General features: G+C 34.3%; 1 protein-coding gene and 1 non-coding gene across 4 annotated transcripts in view; both read left to right on the top strand.

The window, feature by feature from the left end:
- DACH2 (dachshund family transcription factor 2) overlaps nucleotides 1-21964 on the top strand; it is a 664401-nt gene that overhangs the window by 247095 nt on the left and 395342 nt on the right. The gene's annotated exons all lie outside the window — the stretch shown is intronic.
- On the top strand, nucleotides 14138-14244 carry LOC111823053. The gene has a single exon (XR_002826040.1). It is a non-coding gene; the product is annotated as a U6 spliceosomal RNA (small nuclear RNA).

The following is a 21964-nucleotide window of genomic DNA, read 5'->3' as shown; positions in this document are numbered from 1 at the left end:
ATTCGACGATGGTTTCCCGCGATGCCAGCATTTGTGATGACTATTGATAAGTCACAAGGACAAACTCTAGACAAAGTAGGCATATTCCTACCTGAACCCGTTTTTGCACACGGTCAGTTATATGTTGCTTTCTCTCGAGTTTGAAGAGCATGTGATGTTAAAGTTAAAGTCCTAAGTACTTCATCACAAGGGAAATTAGTCAAGCACTCTGAAAGTGTTTTCACTTTTAATGTGGTGTCCAGGGAGATATTAGAATAAGGTTAATCACTTTATCAGTCATTGTTTGCATCACTGTTGTTTTTATATCATGTTTTTGTTGTTTTTGTATCATGCCTCTGTTGTTATATCCTTTTGTTACTGTTTATTTATTAATAAATTGATATATAATTTTCATATACATTTTACTAATTTCCTTTCATCTCTCACACTTCTATTATAGAGAAAGGGCAAATAGCAATATTAAAATATCTCTGCTAATTAATTCCCTTTTTTAAAAAATATATTTTACAGAGAGGAATGCAGAGGGATAAAGAGTTAGAAACATCGATAAAAGAGAAACATCGATCAGCTGCCTCCTGCACACTCCCCACTGGGGATCTGCCCACAACCAAGGTACATGCCCTTGACCGGAATTGAACCTGGGACCCTTCAGTCCCCAGGCCGATGCTCCATCCACTGAGCCAAACCGGTTAGGGCAATTAATTCCCTTTTAATGTGCACGAATTTCGTGCACTGGGCTACTAGTAATTTATATAAGATTGGGAAAAATAAGGCAGAGAAACAAATGAAAATGGAAGGTTCTTTCAGTTAGGGTGGTCAGGGACGTTTTTTATGGTAAGGTGGCATTGGAGCCTATGTGAAATGATAGGTATAAAACCTAAATATTGGGTAAGAATGTCTTAGGCAAAGAGAGCAGAAAATGCAAAGATCCTAAAGCTAACACTTTAAGGACTAACCTGGAGAGAGAAGGGTGAAAGTTTTCTACCCATTGTTATTTGTTTTGAGGTTGCCAGATCCTCTGGAAATACTTACCCAAATATTTATGAAATATTAAACAGCACATTGGTCAAATTTAAACAAAACACTTCACTTAATGTAGCACTATGTTTTCTAGATTGCTCTTGAAAATTTGAATGGCAAATTACATGTAAGACAAATTTTGCTTTTGAACCTCTTTCTTGATCATTGCTTTTTTCACCATCTCTGTGTCTAAATTTATAATTGAACCACCCAATCTCTTCGTACTTTCAGGCATATTTTATAGTTTGTGCTCTTTTTGCATCATATTTTACATAATGAAATTTTCATTAAAATGCTAAATATTGGGCAAAGCTCCAAGTCAAAAATTATTCTTCAATTTGACATTCATGATAGGAAATTTAGGTCTTTCAATAAGACTAGATTAAGACCCTGTGAGAAATGTGAAATGATAACACACAATCTGGAAATAAAGCTGCTCACCCAGTGTCAGCGCCTAATAGAATGTGATTAATGAAGGAGATAATGGACTGGAGAAATATAGCAACAGAGTTCACTGTCTTGCTTGTGACATTTTTTGAATGCATGCTAAATAATACAGTTTTATTCTTAAGAGGAAACTAATAGTAGGTCATCTTAGGGCTGCTGACAGTGAAAATTGTGGTCATGAAATAATATAGCATTTTTGTTTTCAATAAATATTCACTTTGTGTTAATAAAGATATTTGTAATTAGTTTTGTACTTGAGTGCATACCAAAGAATTTACAACAAAAAGAGCCAGATATAGTATAATTGGAAAAAATATGCAGATTTATTTGAAGAAAAAGGGTTAAGCATGTAAGGCAAAATTTACCATATAGAGGCATTACTTATGATGTAAGTGTTTGAACTATTTTATTTTGTTTTTTGCCTGATTTTTTAAAATTTATCTCCACCCCCACCCCCCATTGACCTCTTATAGCCTGTACCCATGCCACACTATTGTATATGTCCATGGGTAATGCATATATGCATATACATTCTTTGGTTAATCTCTTCCCACCAACCCACCCCCACCTTCCCAGGGCTTAAACTATTTTAAAATAGAAGAAACAAGAGGGATGATTTTAATCATAAACAATTGGTTTCAAATCATGTAAATATTCCAAAGAAAAACATTTTCAACTCAAACATGAAAATAACATGCAATTTGTTCTTCCAATTGTTTTCTAACACATGTTCTACCCATGTAAAACTGGTTTCTGTATGAAAGTAAACTTGCAGATTGGAAGAGCTTTTATAGAAGCTGTGTAATCTTTTAAAGACCATTAGAATGCATTTGGATGCTTTTGAATACAATTATAAGAGTTAATTATACTTTCCAAGAATTTTAACTGTTTCTTAAAATACTTTTTGAGAGAATCCTTCAGTTATTTAAAAACAACCTTTACAAATGCACTATGATTTCATAAGAAATGAAGAGTTGGTTATTTAAAAATAAGGGAATCATAAGTTTAAAATATTAGCTTGCTATCACTTGAAAAACAAGGTGATAGAGATCACTGTGGTTTCTTAAAAAATTTTAAGAAAAATGTATTTTGATATTAAAACATGTAAGAATATTTTATAAATATTATCAAAGGAGAAATTTGGCCTTTGAAATAGAAAAATATTTCTACAATTATCTCTATATAGAATATGATTTTATCACTATAAGAGTACTACCATTCAAACTGTTAGGTGTGAATGAATTATGAATGCTAAGTTTAAAATATGTTTTCTCTGGGCTTTCTTTTATAAAGAATGCTTTGTGTACTTTATCCATTTGTGGAGTTAAATTTTATTATAGCAGAGCTCATTTTTAAAACATGTATTTGATTTTACTACAGGTCAAATTTCATCTTTAGAAATATAACCAATGATTTCCTTATATTGAATAAGTCGTATGCACTTAACTTATGCAAGATACCGTACTGTACTATGTACTTATATTCTTAGGATCTAACATATATAGTTGGTCTTTTAAATATGAGTCACAATTTTTTAGATAATAAACTATTAACTACCAGAATGTATCCTTGTAAAACAGGCAACATAACTCATTGATCTGAAAGATTTTAAAATTTTCATGAAAACTCCTAGCAAAGGAGATAGCCTAGATCTTTCAGCAAGTAGAGCACTAAGCAAGGAAACTTTACAAGGGGGACTAAAATGGTGCCACAATTTGGAAAATTATATTCCAATTTAGCACTTTTCAACAAAGCTACACGTAAACTGAAAAAAAAATGAGATCCATGATATTATAAAAATCCTATTGCCTACTATCCCACAACAAGGTATATAATTGTGAACATGATTGTAATATGACCTCATTATTGCTTGCCTTGCACAAATTGCTAGAGAGTGAGTGATTCTTTACAAATCTACTTCAAATTTACACCTATTTTTAATTTCATGGAAAAACAAACAACATAAATAACTACCCAGGTGCTTATGGCAGCTGCTAGCTTAAGATTGAATTTAAATAGTCTCATATTATAATTATCCACGTTTTAAAAAAAAATCTATGAATTCCACTGTAGCTTTTTAGTAACCCTCTTCCACTTGAATGCCTCAACAATGTGTGAGGAATAATTGTGTCATCTTTGTCATCATATACTACCCTATTCAGAACACAAAGACTCAAGTGTTTGTGGGAAGCACTTGTTTGCATGAATGGATTAAGAACTCATTTATTTAATTATTCTAGTGAATAAACTCTGAATGCTGTTGACTTACATGTAATGATTCTTAAAATGGGATCAACGCACAACCATTAAATCCAAGGATTGGTGCTGGTAGTGGCTCGGGGAGTCCTCCTTTCCAAGCTTACCTCCTATGTTTGCAGGAGGAGAATGTTATGCAAATACAAGTGTGGAAGAAAGGGATTTTTCCTCCTTTACTTATTGCTAGTAAAGCTTAATGGTGTTTTAGAAGTGATATTACACTTCAGAAAAGGGGTAATGCATCTTTAAAAGCTAAACTACATCTTCTTTACTTTTATCAAATTCTCTATAAATCTTTCATGACAGTTTATTTAACAAAGTGTCATTGAAACTGTATAGATGATTGATGTGACCCATGTAAGACCAACATGAAATGTTTGTAAATGTCAGCAAAATGTGACCATCTAAAAGTATATAAGGATGGAGTTTCTATGAAAGTGAAAAACAAACAGAAAAATGTTTATCTTATACTTTGCTTTCTGGCATGCAATTACAAATTCATAGAAGAAGTATTATATTTGATTTTTTCTTGGAGTTCATGTCATCAGAGGTCTAATTTGCTTTTGACACTTACCCTTTCAAAGCTTTGGTTTCTTATTTATTGGGTAAATTTTTCTTTCACCTATGGAAAAATAATATAGACTCGGATCTTCTTGGAAAAAAAGATAATTGTTTTGGAAAGTATTAGCAGAAACTTGAATAAAGCATTATGTACAAATTATAGGAATCAATCAACATAGAAATGTAATTTAATAAGATAAAAAATAAAGAGGAGGAAAAAACAAATTAAACTATAAACATACAAGAAGAGTACCTCAGTAGCTCACTAGTTTATTTTTCTCTTTGATGTATTCATGTATAAAACAAATATTATCCTTAGAATAGAGCAACCTCTTCATTGGGAGTGATGTTTTGGTTGTTACATTTTTGCATTGCATTGACACAAAAGCAGAACAAATAGAGCAAAACCAATACACATGATGAATAAAAAAATATATAACAGAGAATACAAAACTGAAATTTGAAAATCAGTTGCAATTGTGAGATTTTCCCATTGAAATAACATTTTTGCAGGAGGGGGATTACCCATGATCATTCACTTAATTAATACATTCTTTATTCCATTTTGCAAATAATTTCACAAGTTCAAAATTACCATGAATTGCAGAGTGCCTATCCATCATTATAAGCTGTTTCTGATCACAGTAGACATGGTATTTGTCTCCCTCCCTCTGTGGAGGTTATAGGAAATGCTTAGTTATGATATACTGGTAGCCAAACCAAGATTAACTGAAAAATGACTACTATTTTTTTTAAAGATTTTAAAAATTGATTTTGAGAGAGAAAGAGAGAGAAATGATGTGAGAATGAAACATCCATCAGCTGCCTCCTGCACACCCCCTACTGGGGATTGAACCCAGAACCTGGGCATGTGCTCTGACCGGCAATCAAACCAGCAACTTTTCAGTGCATGGGATGATGCCCCCAATTGAGACACACTGGCCAGGGCACAAGTACTTTAAATTCTCAATTAAGCAAATTTCTCTGGGGAATTGTATTTAGCTTTGAGGAAGACATGGAAAATAAGACAATTCAAGCAGTATCTGGAGATCTGTAAACGTTTCAAATTTATTTGATCTCTGCATCTCTAGTATATCATAATGGTGAGTTATGTTCACAGTGATGATCCTAAGCTATAACAACACTATAAGAATAATTTGAATTGTAATTTTTTAGTACATAGTGATGGTAAAGCTCTATGATAGACCCTAACCATAATATCCTATTCCCTGAGCAATAACTGTTAATGACTGTATTTTGAAAAACATGTTAACAATCTTTCAGCCTGTAATATATGTATGATTATATTTTCACTAGAGGTCTGGTGCACAAAAATTTGTGCACTCGGGGGGGGGGTCCCTCAGCCTGGCCTGAGCACATTTGCAGTCCAGGACCCCTTGGGGGATGTCCACCTGTTGACTTAGGCCCACTCCCCAGGGGATCAGGCCTAAGCTTGCAGTCAGACATCTTTCTGGCAGCCAGGGAGCCCTCGGGGGTTGTCCGACTAAAGACTTAGGCCCCCAAGGGATTGGGCCTAAACCATTAGTTGGACATTCTTAGTGCTGCCACGGAGGTGGGAGAGGCTCCTGCCACCACCTCTGCGCTGGCCAGCCATGAGCCAGCTTCTGGCTGAGTGGCACTCCCCATGTGTAAGTGCACTGACCACCAGGGGGCAGTTCCTGCATTGAGTGTCTGCCCCCTGGTGGCCAGTGCGCATCATAGCAACTGGCCATTCTGCCTTTCAGTCAATTTGCATATTAGCCTTTTATTATTATTATATAGGATGTCCCTATTTCCCCCCTTTTGCCCCCTCTACCCAGCTCTTGCCCCCCCACTTCTCTCTGGCCATCACCATACTGTTGTCTGTGTCCATGGGTTGTGCAGATATTTTCTTTGGCTAATCCCTTCTTTAAATTCACTTCTTTAAATTTTTATTTTCAGATAAGTGCTTATAACTGCACTATTATATATTTTCTATTCTATCATTTAGAATTAAGATATTTTTTAATTGAACCCTTGTAAATTTTAGCACAATTTAGCAAATTATGCTAGAAGCAATTAGATTTTTCATGTAATGCAGATACATTTCAATTAATATTTTATTAGTTTTTAATTTTTAATATTTAATTTGAAATAATCTCATACGTGTAAAAAAAAACTATAAAATACTACAGCATATTATATGTACCCTTCACCCAATTTATTAGGTGTTAATAATTTAAACATAACCATTATACAACTAACAAAATTTAGAATATATTTTTCTTATAATCTCTTTAATGTTACTTAATCCATTTACTTTGTTTTTGTTAATCTTCACCCAAGGATATTTTTCCATTGAATTTTAGAGAGAGTGAAGGGAAAGGGAGAGACACATTGATTGGTTGCCTCCTGCACATGCTCTGATAGGGACTGGGGATCAAGCCAGCAACTGAGGTGCATGCCCTTGACTGGAATCGAACCTGGAACCCTTCAGTCCAAGGGCTAATGCTCTATCCACTGAGCAAAACAGGCTGCAGCTTAATTCATTTACTTTTAATCTATATGTGTCTTTATATTTAAAGTGGGTTTTGTCTTTGATTCACCCTCATAATCTGTCTTTTAATTGGTGCATTTATGCCACTGACTTTCAGAGTGCTTACTGATAGAGTTACTGCCATATCTGGTGGCTTCTGGGGCTTCCGGGGCCTGCCAGTGGCCCGGGACTGGATCCGGTCACAGGCGGCAGGCAAGCGGCTTCTGGCGTCGCCCACAGGGGCCTGGATGGTGGCTCGCGCTGGCGGCTCGCGCTGTCCCGCCCTGCCTGCAGTATACAAATTAGCCGCCATCTTTGTTGGCAGTTAATTTGCCTATCTCGCTGATTAGCCAATGGGAGGCATAGCAAAGGTACAGTCAATTACCATGTTTGGCTATTATTAGATAGGATAATGTATATTATAAAATGAAAAAACTGTACTGAACATTATTGGGGTATATGTAGTTCTAGAATTAGTACCTGCCTACCCCTCAATGAATCTACTTGGAGATATAATTCAGGTTATATTTGCATTAATTACTTAAATAAAAGTTAAGAAGTGTAAATGCCTTGAGACAAGTATAGAAAAAGATCAGGGATATCAGGTAGAGAGGTCATTGTAGGGTGAATAGCTCTTGGCTGCTGAGAATAGGAAGGCTTACAGTGAATAGAAATGACTGAAAGTCAAAGTCTCTTCGTAAAAAAATAGAGTCTATCATCAATAAAAGAACAGAAGTGAATTAAATATTACATTTTTTCTTGACTCCTAAACTTCTACAAATTGTAATTCAAAATTAAATAATGTTTATACATTTATTGCTGTTTTTTCTGCAAGAAAAAATATAGATAGTTTTCTCAGGGGTTTTCCATGAAAGTATTTTATTTTTTTACTGTAATGAAAATATAAAACTTGAAATATAGTTTAGTTTTAAATTCAGAGCAAGATATAAATACCAAAGTAATTGATAAAGAAATAGCATTCCACTAAATCAGAATTCACAAATGGGTATTTTTGGTATACCTGTAACTATTCTATCCTTTCAAGAAAAGTAGTAGGAACAGAGATTTGTATGGGTGCTCAAGTTCAAAAAAGAGGTGATCTGCATTTGCTGACTTTTCAAGCTGTCTTGATACTGTCCGGAATACTTGCATGTTCCCAGAAGCTCAGTTTTGAAAGGAGCCCGTATGTCCATTAGGTCATGTTTAGATGCTTAGAGCAACCAAATTATAGTTTGAACTTGTGACATTCCTAAATATTGCAGTTTACATTCAGATATCATAACTTATGACAGATAACTATAGGCCAGTGATGGTGAACCTTTTGAGCTCGGCGTGTTAGCATTTTGAAAAACCCTAACTTAACTCTGGTGCCGTGTCACATATAGAAATTTTTTGATATTTGCAACCATAGTAAAACAAAGATTTATATTTTTGATATTTATTTTATATATTTAAATGTCATTTAGCAAAGAAAAATCAACCAAAAAAACGAGCTCGCGTGTCACCTCTGACACGCGTGTCATAGGTTCACCATCACTGCTATAGGCCCTATGAAGTAAGGAGCACCAGTTCCAATAAAAATGGACAAAATTTTGACAACTTGGAAGAGATGTGTACACAATACTGTGGGATATCATGTTGATGCCTCAGCTTTTCATGCCCTGATTTAACTTCTACTAGCTGTTAAAGATGGTTTGTTTTAGTTATGACCTCAAAAAGAGTTTCTTATTTTTTAAATATATTTTTATTTATTTCAGAGAGGAAGGGATGGAAGGATGGAGAGAGAGAGAGAGAGAGAGAAACATTAATGATGAGAGAGAATAATTGATCGGCTGCCTCTTGCACACCGTACACTGGTGATCGAGCCCACAACCTGGGCATGTCCCCTGACTGGGAATCAAATCAAGGCTTCCTGGTTCATAGGTCGATGCTCAACCAGTGAGCCATGCCTGCTGGGCTAGTTTCCTATTTTTAATCTCAATAGAAGGTGTGCTTTTTAAAATTTATTTTTTATTTAAGTGTAGTTGGTATACAATCTTATATTGGTTATATTAGTTTCAGGTGTATGATATAGTGTTTCAATATTTATATTCTTTACAATGTGATCACTCCACTAATTCTAGAATTAGAATGGGAAGGTGTGCATTAAGATATTCTTTTTCAATGCTTTTTCACAGTGGATGACCTGAAGAGCTTTGCATTTGGGGCTCTCTGTGCAATAAAATACAAATATGGAATAATGCATTCGTTTTGCCTATATATCATTTATTTCCTATGCCATGGCCCTTGTAAGTAGCTATAAAAACCTGAGACACTCATTTTATTTTGCCAATTTTGGGAAGAAGTTTGGAGGAGTGCAATACTATACTATGTGGTTCCCCAAAGCTGCACAATATAAATGCAAATCTAACATTGCAGATGAAAATAGTAGGCTACATGGATGAGTTGTTGGATGGTAGAAGTGGGATAGGTACTTTACAATGATAGAATATGGTTGGTGAGCCTTCTTCAAGCTCATATAGCTGTTGTCTTATGTTGGGGTAACTGGCTTCAAACACTTATTTTTGTAATTTAGAAAATGGCCTCAGGGTAAAATCATGTTGACTGTGAAATGATACGCTACTCTCTTTTCTTTTTTTCTAAGTATCTTATTGTTTCATATTATCAGCAACTAGAAGTGATTAGAAAATGCCAATTCTGCTTAAGAATGAAAAATGTGAAAAAATTACAAGAGCCACCCTTGGTTATTTCATTCTTCTTTGGACAATATCTTCAATCTAGAAATGCATAGTAACTGTCAAATGGTTATGGTTCAAGTTCATTAATGCTTGGATAATGAAATAGAATAATGTATAAGCAAAATACCATGAAATATATAAAGAGGCTGATTTAAATTTTGGCATTGGTCTATTACTGACTACAGTAATCATTTAGGGAGCTCTCCACTTTATTTGGCTATAATTGTGACTTTGTAAGTGTTATTTAAATCACTTTATTCATTTCTTGTTATTCTTTCTTGGTGTATCATCTACCATTTGTCCTTATTCCATTTTTAACTGAGCATGTTTCTACTTATTTAACTTAAACTTTAAGAAAATACTCACCCAAGGATATGTTTAGATATGTTTAGAGAGAGGGAGAGAGGGAGAGATCTGTTGCCTACTGTTACGTGTCCCACCCAGGGATTAAAGGAATGGAACCCATGTATGTGGGAATGGAACCCATGACCCATTGGTATATGGGACCACGCTCCATCCAACTGAGCTACACTGGTCAGGGCTAACTTATAACTTCAACTATTTTTAAGGTGTTAAGGACTCTGTTTATCTTTATGTCAGTTGAAAGCTAGTGGGCATATTCTCAATTCTTTTTTTGAGATTTTTGCTAAAGATATAATTCATCTCATTTCCAGTGAAGACATCTGTAAAATATCATTCTATTAGTATATACCAATCCAAAGCTTGTTACTCTCAGAAAGTTAAAGCACCCACCAAGCAAGGTAAGGGACTGTATCTTCTCAGCATGTGAAAATTTTATATTCAAAGTCAACAAAACCCCCAAAGCAGTTATAATGTGATGTTGTCTAATGTGTTAGAAATTAAAGACTTGCCTCTTTATTTAGCATATGTGATTTAAGAAGAGAAGGGTGGGAACAAAATGATAAGGACTGGCAGTTGGAAGAAGACATATTTTAGTGTACTTCATTTTAACCCCAGTCCCTGATGAGTCTCACAAAGATAACATTAATGGTAGAGGGGATATGATAATAAATTTTAGGGCATTACCTGTGGAAAATTAAAGTGGAATAAATCATTAAATCATTCAATAAACAGTCATTAAGAGTTTACCATGTGACATGCATATATGTTATTTGCATGTATTGAGTGTGTGTAAAGCTTCCAAATTTACTAGATCTATAATTAATGCTAATCAACAGCAGATGTTAATAATGCAATAAGTATTTGCCATATCAAACTGAATGAATTGAGATTGTTATTGCCTTAATATCCAACATGAGAATGGGAACTTAATGTTTCCTTCCTAAACTCTGTCTCTTTCTTTCCTGACAGATCCTCTCAGTAAGTTAGAGTTTTCATTGATATTCTACTGTGGTAATGTTAATCTTATTTTGATTGAAACAAGGTTTTGGACAGCAAAAATTGATGTGTTTTTATGGTAAGACTGTTGTGAGACTGTTGCAAAAAGGTGGTAAAAAGACTTCATATTTGGTATGCCTGGGGCAAGAATTATAACTTTCTTTAAAGTTATAATTAAGAAAATACTTGGCTTACTGTGCTTATTTTAGAACACTATGGATTATTAATATATACATTTAATCACATTTAATATCTATATTTTGATTGACATATCTTTTGTCATTTTCAATGATTTTCTTGCCTTAACAACACAGAATAGAATTTCACAATGGACAGAGCATTTATCTTTTTTGTTAGATGTTGCCTTTTTATTGAATTTATTAGGGTGACATTGGTTAATAATATTGCATAGATTTCAGGTGCACAATTCTACAATACATCATCTGTATGCTGTATTGTGTGTTCTCCACCCAAAGACAAGTCTCCTTCTGTCACCATTTATCCTTAACTTTACCCTTTTCTAACTTTCTCCACCGCCGTTTTCCTCTGGTAAACACCATACTGTTGTCTGTGTCTATGAGTTGTTGTTGGTGTGGTTGTTTGGCTTAATCCTTTCATCTTTTTCATCCAGTTCCCCAGTGTTTCCTTTTTCAACACATAAGTTGTATAGCCAGTTGTGTGTCATATAATAATGTCATCAGATTCTTGAAGACAAATATCATGTAGCATTATTGCATGTGTTAATTTTAAGGCAGTTTTGTTAGACATAACATATAAAGAGGAAATAAAATGAAAATTAACACAGTGTGGAAGGATGCTGTTATGTTTAATTTAAAATATACCTTACAGATCAAAAGATATTTTGCACAGTGCTATTATTTAGTCACTAGAGGCCTGGTGCATGAATTCGTGCACAGGTGGGGTCTGGCCAGCCCACCCTAATTGGGGCCGATTGGGGCTGGGCCAGCTGGAGGGAGGGGCCATGGGAGGTTGGCTGGCTGACCCTGCCCCCAATCAGGCTGGTTGGCCAGCCTCAGTGTGCATCATAGCAACTGGTCATTCTGGTCACTTGGCTTTTATATATATAGATTAGTGTAATCCTTTGCTATTATCTAGAATAAGGATTTGAACTAAACCAAATTATTTTTCTTTTTTATTGAATTGGTTGTGGTTACATTGGTCAATAAAATTATATAGGTTTCAGGGACATAATTCTATGATACATCATCTGCACATCCCATTGTGACCTCACCATCCAAAGTCTAGTCTCCTTCCGTTACCATTTATGGCCCCATTTGTCCTCTTCCACCTGCCCCGACCCCCCTTTCCCTCTGGTAATCACCATACAGTTGTCTGTGCATATGATTTTTTTTTTTTTGCTTAATCCCTTCTAAAATTTCAGAAACCCTTACTAATTTGTAGAATCCAACTTTCCAAATTATCATTATTATTTTTACTAAACAACAAGCTTAGGTTTAAAGATTTCTAATCCAATGTTGCAGTTATAAATGGGGTTTAATTTATAGATTTTTCCATAACTATTGAACTAGAACAAAAGCAGTCGGTCAAAATATTCTCTAAACTGTTCAGTTCACTGATTTCTAGTAGAAACTATTTTAATACTATCCCTGTCCTTAAGATATGTTTAAAAATAAACTTGGAACACAGAAAATGTTGTGAATTTTATCACCTTAATACAGGGGTAGGAGAAAGTAGGTTTATAGTTGTTCATATGGAAAATAATACAGTAATTAATAAGTAATAATACAAGAATAAACTCTCATGTACTCATAACTATAAACCTACTTTAGCCCACCTTGTATTTTATTTATAGTAAATGTTTAAGAGACTTTTTCCCCTTTTTACTTCTGGCTTACATAAGCTTTTAATTCACTAGTTAATTTTAATTAATGTTTAAGATAGTGAGTAACAGAATAAATTGGTCTATACCTGGTAAAATGTCAGTCTTCTTATTTAGATTTACATCAGTCTTATTTATTAGAACTTGAATTCCTTTTGGTTTGTATTCTGCTATGATTTTTCACCTAGGAACATTCTCCTTCCTTTATGAAATTATAAATTTACCACAGTAAGCATAGGAAGTGAAGATCTGTTTTCTAATCATTCATTGTTCAATATTAGGGCTGTGTGCTTCTAGGGAAAAAAGTCATGGGATGAGTGTAGTGTTTAACTTTTTAACTTTGTTTTCCTGAAAGAGGGGAAAATGTCTTTCTTGAAGAGACAGTTGGCAGGTATGATATGTTACTCTTTATTTAGGGGGAGGTATTGTAATAAAGCCATGTTTAATTATAAATAGCAGTTATGATTTAAGTAAAGACCTGTTTCCTGTAAGACAAAAACATTGTAGTGATAAATGATCCTGACTGTTCAGATATAACAACATTACATTGTACATATCCCTGGTATATGCATTATCTAAAATAAACTACTTTAGACATTATTTAATTAGTTGAATTGTTACAATGAATAATTACTCTAAAAATCTGTCCATATAGATATTTTTCTGACTGCAATACAACTACAATTAGCTTCTTGATCATAATTAAAACCCATGTAGGTTAAATAGACTTTAAAGGTGTAGGATGTGAAGGAAGCTTCAAAAACTACTGCTGAATGCTGGAGCATAGGATACATTGAATATCAATTGTTAATTTTGTTAACTGAATCTGATATCCTGCGAGATATTCTTTTGTTCACAACCAAACTCAAACATTTTTTCCCATGGTTAAATTATAACAAAGGAGAATGATAATATATACACACACTTATATTTGTTCTACACTGCCATTCACCCCCATTCCAGATAGTAAAAATACTGCTTCTTATAAGAATGTTTTACATTACATCTATATGACAAAAGTAATGCATGCATCTTACTATTGTCTTTTGGGGAGAAATCAGAATTTTGAAAATTGAAGAGCATGGTAGGAATAAAAGGCACATATTTTTTTCTGATAGAATAAATCCACTATTATTGCTATTTTTATATTCCAGCTAATGTTCAGAAACAAGCAATGACCCAATGGCAGTAGACTTTAAGATCAGCTAATGGTCAATATTTGATATATGTCAAAGCACAGTTTATGCTAAATCATCTGTATTTACCATGGGAAACAAAAAGTATCTAGAAAATACAATGTTTATCTCACATATTCTTATAGGTTTTTTTTTCTGCTTTGAACATTATTCTGCTTTGAACCAATTCTCAAGTTGTTTCTATGTGTTTTTAACAGCAACACATGTACTAAAATTGGAATGATGCAGAGAAAGTTTAGCATGGCCCCTCTACAAGGCATGCACAGTTTTATATTTATCCTACTCATCCTTAAAAACTAGATCGAATGCCACCTCCTTTCATCTTCTCAGACTGAATATTTCTCTCTTTTGTGCCCTATATGCATTGTTTATGTCAGTATTTTAGTCATTAGTATACATTTACATATTTCTCATTAGATTGTGAGCTCTGGTCATGTATAATGAATCTTTATCTTCCCTACAACACTGAACACAATGTCTTGTACATAGTGGGCACTGAAATCTTCCATATGGAGTTGAAATTCTATGAGTCATTGCTGAACATTAGCTGCAGTATACACTCACAGAAATACATAGGCTTGTAACTTATATACAATAACCTAGAGAAGATAATTTAAATTTCCCAGTTGCTTTAAGTATTTTGCGTTTTCTGGATGTCCAAATGATAAAAGAATTGGTGACAAATTTTAGAAATATAAGGGAAGGGATATGCGAGGAGAAATGTTCCTATTTCAAGCATCGCTTTTTATAGCCAGTGGTTGTTTTTAATTCTGAAACAAATATATTGAAAATTAATATAGAGACTCATGAAAAGTATTGTGCCAATTGTTGATATATGTTGGAAATAGCTTACCCCATTATGTCATGTGGATCGCTTCTTTCTGTTATCTGTGGTGCTTTATAAACATACCATTTCCCCTTTGGGATGACTGCAGTGACCTGTCTTCTCAGTGTGCATAAAAGATTAAAGGTAACTTGTAAGAGCTTATAGCTCATGGAGAAAATGTGTCTTTGCATCTGCTTGCTTGTACACATGCTGCTATTAAAAACTTGCCTTTCCTCCCCCCCCAAAAAATAGTCTTCAGAAAATTGCATGTGGGAGGCAACCAATCGATGTGTCTCTTTTATCGATGTTTCTCTTTCTTTCTCCCTCCCTCCCTCCATTTCCCCTCCCACTCTCTCTAAAAGTCAGTGGATATTAGCATAACCAATGGACACAGACACTGGGGCCGTGGGGACTTGCCCGGGGTGGGAATGGCTGTGGGGGAGGGGGTCAATCGGGGAAAAAGGAGACATATGTAAAACTTTAGACAATAAATAAATAAATAAATAAATTAATTAATTAATTAATATCAATGGAAAAAAAATTTCCTCGAATGAGTATTAACAACAACAACAACAAAAAAGTAAAAATGCAGTCTGGAAAAGTTATGGGCATCTTATATATTTGCCACATCTACAGTTTTCCAACTGTTCAAAATGAGCCACTGAACACTATGATATTTTTACCTCTCTCTTTTCCTTTGTATATGTATTTTGCACGTGTGTATGTATATATACTTGTGTATATGTATTATGTAAGTATATATAGGTACCTTTTTCCTTTTTTTTACCTTACTCAAATATGCCATAATAAACAAGTAGTTGACTTTTATCAACTTGAAGAGATTTTTTACTGAACTGCTTTGTCTGGCTATGCTGAAGCTCAGCAATGATTCTGTATCTTTACTATGATTTTAAAACTTGCCATGAATAGAAGAAGGGCTGTTAAATTGCTACTACTATACATTTGCACCAACATAAAGTAAAATGTTCATTTCTGTCAAACTAATTCATCTGAGTAAAATCCACCAAACTATTGTCATGGTTTTCTAAGCGTGCTTAGAGCTCTGTGGTAGTACAAACGAAGGACCATATGGAAGTGGCTTTCTCCAAGGTACCAGTGGATCTGGTTTTATGGGTCGCATGTGCCTGTTGGCACTGCTGGCAGTTCAGCACCCTGGGAAAGGCATTGCTTTCAAACATGAGTAATTGATGAATTGTATGTAATATGCAAATGCGAATGCATAAATCTCCTGAATGACAGCTTAATTTATGTGAGCTTTTAAGAATGTGGGATTAGATTTTAATTAAACATCTTCAAAGGCACCCTGACTTATTCAGCTTTTTGGCTGCTATCTTTGGATAGAAGTGGGGGAAGGTTTAAATCATAATTTACACATATTATCCGCATTTTTCTAGTAAGTGGTCATTGTTTCATAGAAAATTCAAAGTATTCAGAGAAGAAAGGCATTTATCTTTAGTTATAAAAACGCTGTCATATTACAATGGGTGTAGTTTGTCATATATAACAGATAGATATAGAAAATATATATGTGGTTTGAAAGTTAATGTCTTAAACTTCAAACATAATTTTGGAACATACTTCAAATTCTACCATTTATTTTAGTATGCCCAATTGAACAGTGGTAAATGCAGATGGCATTTCTGAGCATAGGTCGCTGGAATATTAATACTACATATTAGTTTCTATATATTATTACTAGTATCTTTAAAATAGCAAAAACAAGCAGTTGATGGAGATAGAGCAGTCTACTCCCTTTTGCTCTTAAATATGTAGTGTACACAGATATACCTGTGTGTGTACAGTTTTTTAAATTAAATTTATTGTGGTGAAATTGGTTAATACAAGTATATAGGTTTCAAGTATACAATTCTATAATATATCATTTGTATATATTGCATTGTGTGTTTACTGCCCCAAATCAAATCTCCTTCCTTGCCATATATTTGACCCCCTTCACCCTTTACTCTACAACCCTTTCCCACTGTATAGTTTTAACTTCTCTTTGATAATATTAATTTGAACTTATGTAACGTGCAGATTAAGATTAAGAAGATGCTAATTAAAATCTTTGAACTTTATGAACACTTATTCCATTTATCTATCAATGAGATTTCATTAGAAATTAAAAGGATATACATTTAATAGATCCACTTTAAGTGTGTTGTAAATGCTATTAATTTTTTAAAAATATATTCAATTTATTTATAGTTTATAGTATATCACATTCCCCATAAGTAATAAATATTTTTAAAATCTTGACCAGTTAGAGGTTATTCTTAGTTTTTATTTTTTTTTACCTACATATTTGCTTTCTTTTAATTTTCATTGAAAAGCTTAATTTTTCATTACCTCTTCACTTGAATATGTGTTTCCTGTCATGTAACATTGTAGTTGTTAATTGCACAAACCCTGGAATGGTACTTTATAGGTTCTAAATCCCAGCTCTGTCCCTACTTGTGTGACCTTGGGCAGATAATTTACTATGCCTAAATTTCAGAGATTTTGCCAAAATGAGGTGAGAATGTAAAATCACTTAGAAGTGTGCTTAGCGCTTGACAAACCCTATGCAATTCATTGTTGTTACTTATTTCCACTGTTGCCATCATTCCCTCATTTTGACCTGATAGACATGTCTCCTCTCTGGCCACAACACAGCTTCACTCCCATATCCATGATTTAGTCTGGAATGTGTTTACCATGCATATTCTTCCTACCCAGGTCCCATCCAACCTTGCAACCTGGCTAAGGGCTCTTTTCCTCCATACATTCTTCACTAACTCCTTCCTATGAACCAGCTCTATTTTTCCTTATTTTTTTCTATTACAACCTTTAAGTCATTTGTTCAATCATTCCTTATTTCTTTTGTGTGCACCAGGCTTACTGCTGTGAAACTCACAGTCCACTTATTCGCTTTCTGCCATGTAGCTTAAAATTTACTCCTAGTGTGAAGTTGTAGCTCCCTTTAATTGATTTGCCTTTATGCAACTTTGGTGAATCATGGAAATTAGCTAAGCCTAAACACTGAAGGTTTTGCAGCTTTCACAGAGGACAAACTGTTCCACTGTGGGCTCATTGGATTTTGACTCACTTTAAATGTAATTGCTCTGACTATAGCCATTTCAACGCCAGCAACTCTAGCAATAGCATGTTATATATACTTTCCTGTTTGACTTTGTGAACTGGGTCTAACTTTTCCTATAACCTAACTCAACCTACATTTGAGATGAAGGCCTATGTCAGGAACTGTGTTGGGCTCAAGGAGGAATATGGTAAGTCCCACACAGAACAGGCCATATGGACCTAATGTGGTAAGGAGATCTTGCAGAGCACTTTGAACAGGTAGGTTCTCACTAAATATCTATTTAATTTGATTTTTCAATTCCTAGAGAATACAGCTCTTTCACAGAGCATACATGTAACACTATTTGCATTCATTTTTCAAGCTAAAACTTTTTTCAAAGTCTTTATTGTTTAAAGTATTATGTAAGTCTCTTTTTTTCCCCATTGACCTCTCCCCGGCCAGCCCTAACCCCCAGCACATGCTCTCACCACCCCCCTACTGTCTGTGTCCATTGGTTATGCTTATATGCAGGCATACAAATCCTTTGGTTGATCTCTGACCCCCTTGCCCACTGTGTTCCTTCATAGGTTGGACATTCTGTTCAATGCTTCTATGACTCTGGTTCAATTTTTGTTCATCAGTTTATGTTGTTCATTGTATTCAACAAAAGAGTGAGATCATGTGATATTTATCTTTCTCTGACTGGCTTATTTTGCTTAGCATAATGCTTTCCAGTTCCATCCATGCTGTTGCCAATGATAAGAATTCTTTCTTATTTACAACAGCATAGTATTCCATTGTGTAGATATACCACAGTTTTCTAATCCACTCATCTGCTGATGGGCATTTAGGCTGTTTCCAAATATTAACTATTGTAAATTGTGCTGCTATGAAAATAGGGGTGCATATACCCTTTCTAATTGGTGTTTCTAGTTTTTTGGGACATATTCCTAGAAGTGGGATTACTGGGTCAAATGGAAGTTCAAATTTTAATTTTTTGTGGAAACGACATATTGTTTTTCACAATGGCTGCACCAGTCTGAATTCCCACCAGCAGTGCAAGAGGGTTCCTTTTTCTCTTCATCCTCGCCAGCACTTGTCGTTTGTTGATTTGTTGATGATGGCCATTCTGACAGGTGTGAGATGGTACCTCATTGTCGTTTTGATTTGCATCTCTCCCATGATTAGTGACTTTGAGCATATTTTCAAATGTCTCCTGGCCTTCAATATGTCCTATGTCAAAAAGTGTCTATTTAAGTCATTTGCCCATTTTTTTTTATTGGATTGTTTATCGTCCTTTTTTAAAGTTGTATGAGTTCCCTATAAATTTTGGAGATTAAACCCTTATCGTAGATAACATTGGCAAATATGTTCTCCCATGCAGTGAGCTTTCTTGTTGTTTTGTTGATGGTTTCTTTTGCTGTGCAGAAGGTTTTTGTTTTGATGTAGTCTCATTTGTTTACTTTTTCCTTAGCTTCCATTGTCCTAGGAGCTGTATCAGTGAAGATATTGTTATGAAAAATGTCTGCTATTTTGCTGCCGATGGCTTCTTCTAAGTTTTTTATGGTTTCTCGCCTTACGTTTAAGTCCTTTATTCATTTTGAGTTTATTTTTGTTTATGGTGTAAGTTGATGATCTAGTTTCATTTTTTTTGCATGTATCTGTCCAATTATCCCAAAAACATTTAGTGAAGAGACTGTCTTGACTCCATTGTATGGTCTTGCCTCCTTTGTCAAATATTAAATAAGCATAATGGCTTGGGTTGATTTCTGGTTTCTCTGTTCTGTTCCATTGGTCTACATGACTGTTCTTTTGCCAGTACAAGGCAGTTTTGAGAATAGTGGCTTTGTCATATAGCTTGATATCTGGTATTGTGATCCCTCCAACGTTGTTCTTCTTTCTCAGTATTGCTGTAGCTATTCAGGGTCTTTTTTTATTCCAGATGAATTTTTGGAGAGTTTGTTCTAGGTCTTTGAAATATGCCGTTGGTATTTTAATGGGGATTGCATTGAAATTATAGATTGCTATGGGTAGTATAAACATTTTAATGATGTTAATTCTACCAATCCATAAACATGATATATTCTTCCTCTTGTCTATCTCATTTTTTAGCCTTCTATAGTTTTCTGAGTACAGGTTCTTTACCTCCTTGGTTAAATGTATTCCTATGTATCTTAATTTTATTGTTGCAATGGTAAAAGGGATTTTTTTTTTACTTTCTCTTTCTGTGAGTTCATTGCCAGTGTATGAAAAAGCCATCGATTTATACGTGTTAATTTTGTATCCTGCTACATTGCCGAATTCATTTATTAATTCTAGTAGATTTTTAATGGAGTCTGTAGGGTTTTCTATGTACAATATCATGTCATCTGCTAATAATGACAATTTTACTTCTTCTTTCCAATTTGAATGCCTTTTTTTTCTTCCTCTTATCTGATTGCTATGGTTAGCACTTCCAGTACTATGTTGAACAGGAATGGTGAAAGTGGACATCCTTGTCTTGTTCCTGTTCATAAGGAAAATTGTCTTACTTTTTGCCCATTGAGTATGATATTGGCTGTAGGTTTGTCATATAAGGCTTTTATTATTTTGAGGTATGACCCCTCTATTCCCATTTTGCTGAGAGTTTTTATCAGGAAAGGGTATTGGATTTTGTCAAATGTTTTTTCTCTAACAACTGATATGTGATTTTTATCTCTCAATTTGTTTATGTGATGTATCACGGTTATTGATTGGCAGATATTATACCAGCCTTGCATCCCTGGAATCAATCCAACTTGGTCATGGTGTATGATCTTTCTAATGTAATGCTGGATCCAATTTGCTAGAATTTTGTTGAGTATTTTGGCATCTATGTTCATCAAGGATATTGGCCTGGAATTATCTTTCTTTGTAATGAGTTTATCTGGTTTTGGGATTAGGGTAATGCTGGCTTCATAGAAAGAGCTTAGAAATGTGTCTTCCTCTTGAATATTCTGGAATAGTCTAAGGAGGATAGGTTTTAGTTCTTCTTTGAATCTTTGGTAAAACTCCCCTATGAAGCCATCTGGTCCATGCCTTTTGTTTTCTGGAAGTTTTTTTGATTACTGTTTCAATTTCATCAGTAGTTATCGGCCTATTCAGGTTTTTTGATTTTTCCTGATTGAGTTTCGGAAGCTTGTATTTTTCTAGGAATATGTCTGTTTTGTCAAGGTTATCCAGTTTGTTGGAGTAGAGTTGTTCATAGTATTTTTTCCAATTCTTTGTATGTCTGTGAGGTCAGATGCTACTTCACCTCTTTCATTTCTGATTTTGTTTATTTGGGTTCTCTGTCTTTGTTTCTTGGTGAGCCTGGTTAGAGGTTCATCAATCTTGTTTATCCTTTCAAAGAAACAGCTCTTGATTTCATTGATCTTTTGTATTTTTGTTGTTGTTGTTGTTTTGTTTGTATTTGTCTCTATGTCATTTATTTCAGCTCTAATCTTTATTATTTACTTCCTTCTGCTTACTCTGGGTTTTTTCTTATTGCTCTCATTCTAATTCTTTAAGTTTCAGGGTTAGATAATTTATTACCCCCCTCCTTTTTTTGAGTTAGGCCTGTAGAGCTGTGAACTTCTTTCTCAGGACTGCTTTCACTGTGTCTCATAGATTTTGGATTGTTGTGTTTTAATTGTCGTTTGTTACCACAATGCTTTTTATTTCTTATTTGCTCTCTTTGGTAACATAATCATTGCTTATTAGCATGCTATTCAGCCTCCAAGTGTTTGAATTTTTTATTGTTTTTATTGTAGTTGATTTCTAATACTATGCCATTGTGATCTGAGAAGATGCTCAGTATGATTTCAACCTTCTTGAATTTGGAGAGACTTTGCTTGTGACCCAATATGTGGTCTATCTTTAAAAATGTCCAATGTGCACTTGAGAAGAATGTATATTCCATAGCTTTGGGGTGCAATGTTCTGAAGATGTCAATTAAGTCCATCTGATATAGTGAGTCATTTGGGATTGTTGTTTCTTTGCTGATTTTTTGTCTAGAGGATTTATTCAGTGATGTCAGTGGTGTATTAAAGTCCCCTACTATGATTGTATTTTTGTTGATTTCTCCCTTGATTTCTTTCAGAAGT

Source organism: Myotis lucifugus, unplaced genomic scaffold (genome assembly GCF_000147115.1).
Source record: "Myotis lucifugus unplaced genomic scaffold, Myoluc2.0 scaffold_4, whole genome shotgun sequence".
NCBI lineage: Eukaryota > Metazoa > Chordata > Mammalia > Chiroptera > Vespertilionidae > Myotis > Myotis lucifugus.
This window is presented reverse-complemented; position numbering and strand designations above follow the sequence as displayed.